Below are 10,432 nucleotides of genomic sequence, written 5' to 3'. Positions count from 1 at the left end.
GGAAGGTGTAGGAGGCTGGTTCCTCCTTCCCCCCCCGTATTTACGAAACTTAAATTTCTTGCTTTGAGAAGGGGATTCACCATCTTCCTTCTTCTCTTGGGAAGGGCATGAGACCTCACATTTTGGCAGTATGTTGAATTTCTCACATTGACAATATGAGGCAGAGTATCTCCAACTATGGAGAACATTGAATATTCTGGTGTTAAAGTTCCCACCCTATGAGAGCAGTTCATGTCATTGAGCTATTGTTTTTAGGCCATCTTTGGGGTCATATACTACTAGAGGTGTGTGAGCTGATGCAATCTTCACAACTCTAAAGGCTACGGTTCATTTTATTAAATCTTTTATGACGCATAGTTGTGCTAAGTTAAGTATATGTAACAGCTCTGCATAAACACTCAAAGCATACCTTTTGAAAAGGTTTGGCTGATTAGTTAATATTCTTTGACACATGTACACCACCCTTGTACGTCCTTAAACAATTTAATAGGAAAAATACAAAATTCACTACCCATGTTGTAGCAAGAGTCCTACTTGATTCTTGGTAGGAGAGTTCTCTTGTGGCTCTTAAGTCTGAATGGAATAGGAAATGTACCCAAATCCCTGAAGAGGTTTCAACAGAGCAGACCAGTTAGAAGTATCTGTGGTTGGTCCAAGTTTTCCATGTATCTTGGCAGTGGAAAAGGATGCTTGCAGAAGAGGATGCTTCCTACCAACTATGGAATATATGAATTTATGGGGCAGTATAATCCTCCTAAGTGTCAGAATGCCAAATCTCCACTCCTAACCTGCTCAGTAGCATAGCTTTTTGTCCAGAGGAAGAAACTGGTAGGTAGTTATTATGGTGCACCAGATAGCATGAGGAAATGGTTGCATTTGGGATGAGAGAGAGAAGTGGGCCTGAGAAGGGGCTGGAGCCAGGAGCTTACTGGAGGTTGAACTAGGTTTTTATATCTTATCCACCTACTGAATAACTGATAAGACTTTATTCCTCCATTATACTTTAAATAAAATCCCTTCCCCAGATCTTTACTAGATTACACTTAAATTGTTACAGTAAATGATGCATCATAAGTCAAGCAGCTGTAACGCATTTAGGTAACATAACACTTCTGTTATTAAGCTCATGCTTCTAAATGTTCATAACAATAGTAAATTAACTGGTTTGGCTGAAATTTTACATGCTTGATTTATTAAGCAGAAACAGTTTTTAATCCTGTTAACAAGGCTAATGAAAAGTAGAAAGTTTTGCTAATTTTAATTATTTAGACTTTTTAAAAACAGCTCTGGTGTAAAGTAATTCTATGAAATTAAGCAAGATGATATTGCTGGGAACAGGGATGTGCCCTTGTAAAAGTCTAGTCCAACTAGATTTGGAAGTTAGAAATTTCTGTGGACTGTACTTGCATAGAGAGCTTATTGGGTGCGCCTTCATTTTCTGAAAGTTTCAGTTACATCACCCATGTTCCAAAGCAATTACATAGAGATGAAATCTTCAGATAGGGTGGGGGAGAGACCCAAAATGGAAATACTGGATTGGGAAGATGGTCATGAATTCTACTGTAGTACTACTGCCTGGGATTGTGTGCACGTCACAGCCGTTATTACTGAGCAAGGCCTGATATGTTTACCCAGTTCTCTAATATGGCAGAGGCAAGTGGTGTTTACAGTCAAGTTACCTCAAACAATGTCATCTCCATGTGCTTGAGTATGCTGTCTGCAAAAATGGGGCTATCGCTGCCTATGTAACTTACTGGTTCAGTGCAGTGCACAGCACAGCACACCCACTAATGGAGTTACTCCTTCAGCTCAAATAGTCAAGATCTGTGCCGTGACTCTGAAAACCCTGGATGGGAATCACACTGATGAACAATGCAGAGGATCATCTGAATTCACTTGATAGTGTGTTTTTATTTTTTTTTCCCCCCAAGGGTCCTGTGGGAAAGAGTATATGATTATGCAATGAAAGGTAGCATCCTAATGCATATACAAAATGGGAGTAAATTAAGATTGTGTTCATAATATTTTAGTGTTTTACTTTGAAATTTTAACTTGAGGGTTTTTATAGTTATGTGTATGGAGAAAGTCCATGTGTCTCATGCATCAAAGTAAGTGTGGGAATATGTAAGGTTAACTTTCATAGTCCACATTTTTAACCAAATGTGCAAACTGTATAGATTAACTGTTTCCCTATTTTTAATTGAGCCTAGAATCAAGGGAAGATATCATTCATCCTCCGCTTCCTGTAGGGATTAGGGTTTTTCCTTTCCAGAAACTATTTCTGGCCTTAAGGCAGCAAGGGCCGGTGGGGGGTTGTTCCGTTTTTTGTTGCAGCAGGCTTTCCACTGCCTCTCTGTGCTGGTTACACCCTCCACTGCACTGAGTACTACAGACCTTAAGAAAGCAGAGGGGCATTGAGAATTATAAGAGACTTCTTTGAGACATAAAGCCTTGAGGGGGCGGAGAAGGGTTGCTGAGAATAGTAGTTTTACTGGAAATTCCAAGTTCTGAAGCCCTGCTTGCCAGTGGTTGGACACCAGAGGAAGATTCCTCCACTTTGGCAATCACTTATGGAGCAGGCTTTTGCCAGTAGTAGCACGGTCTTTAAGTGGACTAGTAATACAATTTTTCAAAATGTAAAACTTAGCTTTTTGACTTGTGTTTTCCCTTTAGTGGCAGTTTTTTGTTCAAGAATAGTTTTTGTGAAACAGTGTTTTTAGTTTCAGCACAGGAGATCTTGCAAAAACTCATAAGGCCAACAATGGTTACAATTCCCTGCCCTGTACTAGCAACATGCTCTAAAGCAGGGGTAGGCAACCTATGGCACGCGTGCTGAAGGCAGCACGTGAGCTGATTTTCAGTACCACTCTCGCTGCCCGGGTCCTCAAGTTTCTTAAACATTTTTAAAAACCTTATTTACTTTACATACAACAATAGTTTAGTTATGTTATAGACTTATAGAAAGATCTAAAAGCCTTAAAATGTATTACTGGCATGCAAAACCTTAAATTAAGAGTAAATAAATGAAGACTTGGCACACCATTTCTGAAAGGTTGTCAAACCCTGCCCTAAAGTCATGATTTATGAAGCATAAGCACAGAGCCATTCAAAGATCATAATGTTCTCCCACAACTAGGGAACTACAGAAGTGTCAGCATAAGTTATTAACCCACTTCTACAAGAAAGGGAACTTCAGCCTAGAAGCAAATTGGAACCAGCTCTATCCATCAAGGCCTAACTAGAATTTAACTGTCCCTACTTTAGAGAGAGAGGCAATCACTCATTTTCTCCACTAGGCTGCTCTCAAACTTTTCTAAATATGGAGTTCTTAAACTTTCATGATATGGAGATTGCACCTTAATAGAGATGAAGGTCACTTCCAGATACCAAACTTAGGCTCCAGTCCTGCAACTTGCTCTGCAAGGGCAGCAGAGAATCCTGTGGTACCTTATAGACTAACAGACATTTTGGAGCATGAGCTTTCGTGGGTGAATACCCACTTCGTCAGACATGCATCTGACGAAGTGGGTATTCACCCACGAAAGCTCATGCTCCAAAATGTCTGTTAGTCTATAAGGTACCACAGGATTCTCTGCTGCTTTTACAGATCCAGACTAACACGGCTACCCCTCTGATACTCTGCAAGGGGAGGCACTTATCCTCAGGTCCACTAAAGTCAATGGTGCATGGGTTTGCCTGCAGATTAGGTTTTAGGATTGGAACCCTGAGGCTGTGTCCACACTATCCAGCTTTTAGCAACATGGCTTGCTGCTACAGCCATGCAGTTAAAAAGCACACAGTGTACCCACTGTTTGTAGGAGAGAACTTCTACCCACAATGAGCTGTGTTAGTGTTGGTGACAAAGTGTTGTTCATGCCAGTGCTTGTCGGCAAAACTCATCTTTTGAGGTGTGTGTATGCGTTCAACACCTTTGAATAACAAAAGTTTTGTTTTTCACTTGTCAGTGTAGACAGAGCCTCAACTGAGGAAATAAAGGATCAGGCCAGAATGCTGCTGTTTTGTGCTCTTGATTAATCTACCTTCACTTAAATTAATGCATACCTTTGTGTTCTTAATTATTTACATGGGGTTTTCATTGAGATGCTGAACTAATAAATTTTCCTGCTTTTACTCCTTCATATTTAAGGACAATGTCAAGGTTGATTAGCCTAAATTTAACCAACTTTTTCTGTCTAGAAACTCTGTAGAATTCTATATGCAGATATTACAAAAATAACATTGTGCGACTCAGAGTGGTAGCCCTGTTAGTCTGTATCAGCAAAAACAATGAGGGGTCCTTGTAGCACCTTTGAGACTAACATTTATTTGGGCATTGCTTATTCCCAAATAAATGTTAGTCTCTAAGGTGCCACAAGTACGCCTCATTATTTTTGTTGTAGGACTATTTGAATCAAATATAGGTATGTTTATATTCAGGATTAAAATAATCAGAAAGGCAGGAGTTCCTGAGCTGGTGGAAAGTAAAGAGAAACTGGTAAGCAAACTGATAGTTTTCAGACTTTTAAAAGGTCATTATCAGAGTCAGTTGAAACATTCACAGAACACAAGAAATTAGTATAAAACTTCATTTTGACAGTTTCCAACCAGCTCTAATGCCAGAAAAAAATCTTAAGTGTAGCATGCAACTAAGCAGGTTAATCTTGCGTTCCGAGCCATAACTTTAGCTAGACACTTGGGAGGTCCAAAACTATAACTCTCAATCTCTTGGTGTGTTTGCTGTTATAAACCCAGGTAGAAAATAAGCTTTTATAGTGATATTCAAAATGAATTTAAACCATTCAGCTCTGGCATTTTTCCACTTGCTCGTTTGTCATTTTTACTGACATTTGATCTGGTATTTCTCTTTCATAGAGACTTGTTACTGCTATTATATTGAGGTATATATGATTAACTTGCACTCAGTTTCTGGTCTCTACTCAGAATGATTAGTCCCTTATTTTGAGTAATCCCTGCCATTTCAATAGGGGAAACATATTCAGAGTAGGGATATCAGACTCTGACTCTGAGTGCAATATAAATGAGTGCAAATTCTATTTTATCAAACAGGTTACATGTATAAAGTCAAACTGTCTAAAATATGACAACATTCACATAGTATGCATGAATAGCTGATACACAGCATCTACCTGTGAAAAAAAAATATGAACTTTGTCACTATAATTCCTATAAAAATTTATAACATCTATGGATATTTAAAGGAAGAATGTAGGTAAGTGAATAAATATGATCAGACCAAGTGAAACTACGGTGGGCTAATTAGAACAAAGGAAGTGATGAAAACAAGAGGCTTCATGAGTACAGCCAAAGGGTAGCAGTAATCACAAGACAAGTCAGAGAAGCATGAAGAGAACACGAGTGCAGATAAGTTTCTCCATACCTCATTATACATGCTGCTTACTCTAGACCAGCGGTGGGCAAACTGTGGCCTGTGGGCCACATCTGGTTCCTGGCTCAGGAGGCTAACCCTCCCCAGCCCCTCCCCTGCTGTTTCCCCTCCCCCACAGCCTCAGCTTACTGCACCACCAGCACAATGCTCTGGGTAGCGGGGCTGTGAGCTCTTGGGGCAAGGCAAGACCAGGGGTTCTGGAGGCAAAGGGATGGTTGGATGGGGCAGAGGTCCTAGGGGGGCAGTCAGGAAAGTGAGGGGGAGTTGGATGGGACAGTCAGGGGCAGGTATGGGACAGGGAGAAGGGCTGGTTGGATGGAGCATGGGTTTCCAGAGGGCAGTCAGGAATGAGAGAAGGGGTTGGATGGGACACGGGGGGGCAGTCAGGGGATAGGGAGCAGAGAGGGTGGATGCCTCCCCCCCCCAGGACTCCTGCCCCATCAGGGAATGGCGGGGGCAGTTGGATGGGGCAGGAGTCTGGGGAGGGCCGGTGGATATGGGGCGGGGACAGGCCATGCCTGGCTGTTTTAGGAGGCACAGCCTCCCCTAACTGCCCCTCCATACAATTTCCAAAACCTGATGCAGCCCCCAGGCCAAAAAGTTTGTCCGCCCCTAATCTAAAGCATCCTTTGTTGTATCTATAACAGCCATCTGCGAGGCACCTGTTGCATACAGAGTTAACTCGCTCAGCAGCACCTATAGGCAAGAGGGGCAGGTATGATGACAGTACCTGAGATTGCTGATGGAGATGCTGCTGCTGTCACTTCCCCGGGGCCTGGCAGTATCCTTCACTGCCCCATTGATCAAATGGACACCAACCGGGAGGGGAGGGGAGGGGCGGGGGGGGCAGTAGCCAGGCACTAGGCCAAGATGCCTAATGTCTTCTTCCTGCTGCTCAATCAGGGAGCTGCTGCTGCTGCCCGGATCTCCAGTGCGGTGGCAGACGGAGCAAGACAGCAATGGCTGTTCCTCCGTTCACCTTCCAGCAGCAGCAGCTGATGCTAACACAGCAGCACCGCCTGGAGACACCCCCTAGCGCCGTATCCCAGCCCCATGCCAGGCAGCCCAGGGGGAGGGATGGGGGTGCGCGCTGTAGGTTGCACAGTCAGCCCAGCCCTTGCAAGGGATTCCCAGGGAGAGCTCCGGGAGACCAGAATAGGGGAGGCGGGGCCTGGAGATGGAACCTGCCCTGGGTTCTCGCAGTAGCATGTCACGCTCCCGCTCACACCGGCCTAAGGGCCTTGCAAAGAGTGGGTAGGTGTCTAGCCTTGGTGTGGGGTTTGGGTGGGTGGGTTCTTGGTGCAAGAAGCAGAAGGGTGGGAAGGGGGAGGGTCTCTGGGCAGCGTAAGCGGGAGGCGGGTATTTCACACATTAAAGCAAATGTTTAAAAATAATGTTGATAATAAGCAGCAGACGTGGATGCAGATTCTCAGCTCCTCACTAACGTCAGGAGTTACTCACTAAAATAGTCACCATTTTTTCATGAGATTTCACACTCCCTAAATGTTGCTTCTTTTGCATTTTCAGCTCAATGGCTATGGCATGTTTGCATTCAAAATCTGCAGAAATGTGAATTTTCACAGATTCACTCCAAAACAGTTGGTTCATTTTCATTCTTAAATAGGCCCATTTCTGCTCATTTCCAGGTCCCATAGAAAACAGACCTGGTTTTGCTCAAAAAAATCCATCTACCTTAACATTTTAAACAAGTATTTTCACTTTCAAGTAACACAGTGCAAAGAGATTTGAAATTCAAGTATTTAATTATAAATATATTGTATAATTCTGCTCCAACCCACCTACCTGCCAAACCCTCTCTTCTACCTCCCAAGCTCTATTCTGCCTAGTTCTATAGCTATAGTTTTTCTAAGGCACCTAGAACCGCTCACTGTTATATAAATACTGTATTCCAGTTAAAAAGAGTGCCCTAAAAAGCAAACAGATTTTCATCTTTCAGCATCCAGGAAATTGTCTTCTGCCTTTTTCCTTTCCTTCTACCTCCTTCCTTTCTGTTTTCTCAGCTATAAGCTGGTCCTGGGAAAATGCCATTTCCTGGGGCTTCATACCTACTTTTCCAGAAGACCAACTAAGGCTGGTGTCTGCTTTGTGAGACGGTTAGTAATACAAGTCTCCAAACTGCAATAGTGAATTATTGTTAAAAACATCTGAGTGGGGCCTAAGGGGATTAACCAATCAGCATTCACAGAAATAAAATTACAAGCAATATAAAATATGTTGTGCGCTGTTTTTGCTTCCTAGTTCTGTGATTCTCTGTATTGGCTCTCTAGGTCTGTGTTTTTCAGACTCCTTTTTCTAAGTAAAAAATTATCATGACCTCCTTACATTTACTGTAAAAGAATATTTTTTTTATATCCCTGATCAGCCTTTATGTGTGTGTTTTAAGAGGCTGACATAGAATACTTGACCTTGAAAGATAAGGGTGTGCGTGTGTGCATGGAATGAGATTTTTTTGGCTTTAGATTGTAACAAAATATTCAGTGCCTCATGACCCTCTTGACTGCCTTGGGGGAGGTGTTGCTACACATTGATTGAGAAACACTGGTCTGGTTGCTTTATATAGTTATGAAAACTTAACTTTACCACCTGAAACAGCGTGGTGTACCCTCTAATAAATGTGGCAGATGTATTTGTACAAATCCTGCCTTGCGTGAATAATTTTCACTTGCACCTCTACCCCGATATAACACGAATTTGGATATAACGCGGCAAAGCAGCGCCGTCTGGCGGATCAAAAAAATGACACTGTATTAGATATTCAATTCAGTGATTCCACAGAGTTTAAAATCATCGAACTTTGGTGTAGACCCATTTATAAGCTGACCCCTGCTCTCTGATGCGTCACTTTTTTACCAGAAATATTCAGCTTATGAACAAGTATACACGGTACATTAATTTTAAAAAAGGAGGTAATGGTCATCTTGGAAAAAGTTGCATTTTATATTAAAAAATAAAAAATATTAATAATAACCCTCTATAATACAACTACTACCACTTGACCTCAAACACTTTAAGGTTTTGGCTGCCCCTAAAGGTATTCTGGAAATATTCTTTGCTTCAGAATGGTTGTGAAATTTTCAACACCTCACAACCCTCCTGATTGCATTTTGTGATGCACAATCCCACCCCTAGAGGTTATGTGGCGCTGAGAAACACTGCTCTAGCACAATATAACTATACAACTTTCCACAGTGAAAATAGTTTCTTCATCAGGGCTGAATGAGCTTACTTAGGGTACGTCTACACTACAGGATTATTCCAATTTTACATAAACCAGTTTTTTAAAACAGATTGTATAAAGTTGAATGCACGCGGCCACACAATGCACAATAATTCGGCGGTGTGCGTCCATGTACCGAGGCTAGCGTCGATTTCTGGAGCGTTGCACTGTGGGTAGCTATCCCTTAGCTATCCTATAGTTCCTGCAGTCACCACCGCCCATTGGAATTCTGGGTTGAGATCCCAATGCATGATGGTGCAAAAACAGTGTCGAGGGTGATTCTGGGTTAATGTCGTCACTCATTCCTTCCTCCGTGAAAGCAACGGCAGACAATCATTTTGTGCCCTTTTTTCCTGGATTGGTCTGGCAGACGCCATAGCATGGCAACCATGGAGCCCGTTTTGCCTTTTGTCACTGTCACCGTATGTGTACTAGATGCCACGCACCCGCAGCCAGGACGCCCCCGCCCGGGTCAGGGAGCCGCCGTGACCGGCACCCCTCCGCCCCCCGGGTCAGGGACGCCGCCGCAGCCAGGGCGCACCCCCCCCGGGATCAGGGAGCCGCCGCCGCGACCCGGCAGCCAGGCGCGCGCCCCCGCCCCGAGTCAGGGAGCCGCCGTGACCCGGCACCGCTCCCCCCCCCCGGGGTCAGGAGCTGCCAGTTGCTAGCGACGAGCGGGGAAGCAGCACGCCGCCGGACAGACCTGATACAGGAACCCAGCAGCTCCTCTCTGCAGCCTTCCCTCCTCCGTGCCGCGATCCGCTTTTCGCCCCTGCACTTGGCGATTCGGCTCAGGCCCACACATTCGCTCATAGACGCACAGACATTTCCCCTTACTTTTGAGGAGGAAAAAAGTGCATCTTATGGAGCGAAAAATACGGTACTTTTTTGCCTGAAGATAAGGTCAGTATTGAGGCTCACGTGGTACTGTGTGGGAAGCTTTTCGCTCCCCATTTTGTACCTCTCTCATGAAAATGATTCTAGTCTCCAGGGCTGTCAGTCATAAACTTTCAAAAATCAAAGAATTATCAACTGCATTTTTGGTCCTATACTGTAAAGTGAATTAATAACAGTGTTAAGTGCAGTATTGCTGCTTTTAAATTATTAATCTGAAATAAGAATATTTTGCAAATGGAAATGTAGTACATGAGAACATAGGTAAGTCTTTGTATCTGGCAATGCTAACTAATTAAAAAATCAGAAGTGCACTTTTATAAAAGCTCTCACACTACACATTAAGGCCTGGTCTACACTACGCGTTTAAACCGATTTTAGAGCATTAAACCGATTAACACTGCACTCGTCCACACAGCGAGGCCCTTTATATCATATAAAGGGCTCTTTAACCGGTTCTGTACTCCTCCTGACGAGAGGAGTAGCGCTGAATCGGTATTACCATATCGGATTAGGATTAGTGTGGCTGCAAATCGAGGTATGGCCTCTGGGGGGTATCCCACAGTCCACCATTGTGACCACTCTGGACAGCAATCCGAACTCGGATGCACTGGCCCGGTAGAGCAGAAAAAGCCCACGAACTTTTGAATTCATTTCCTGTTGCCCAGCATGGAGCTCTGATCAGCACGGTGGTGATGCAGTCCAAATCCAAAGAGCTCCAGCGTGACCGTACGGGAGATACTGGATCTGATTGCTGTATGGGGAGACAAATCTGTTCTATCAGAGCTCCGTTACAGAAGACGAAATGCCAAAGGATCTGAAAAAATCTCCAGGGTTATGTACAGAATCCACAGCACTATGACTGGAGTTTCGGTTGGCGAGTTTGTTGTGTT

The sequence above is a fragment of the Chelonoidis abingdonii genome, chromosome 2 (genome assembly GCF_003597395.2).
Source record: "Chelonoidis abingdonii isolate Lonesome George chromosome 2, CheloAbing_2.0, whole genome shotgun sequence".
Taxonomy (NCBI): domain Eukaryota; kingdom Metazoa; phylum Chordata; order Testudines; family Testudinidae; genus Chelonoidis; species Chelonoidis abingdonii.
Note: the sequence above shows the minus strand (reverse complement) of the source record.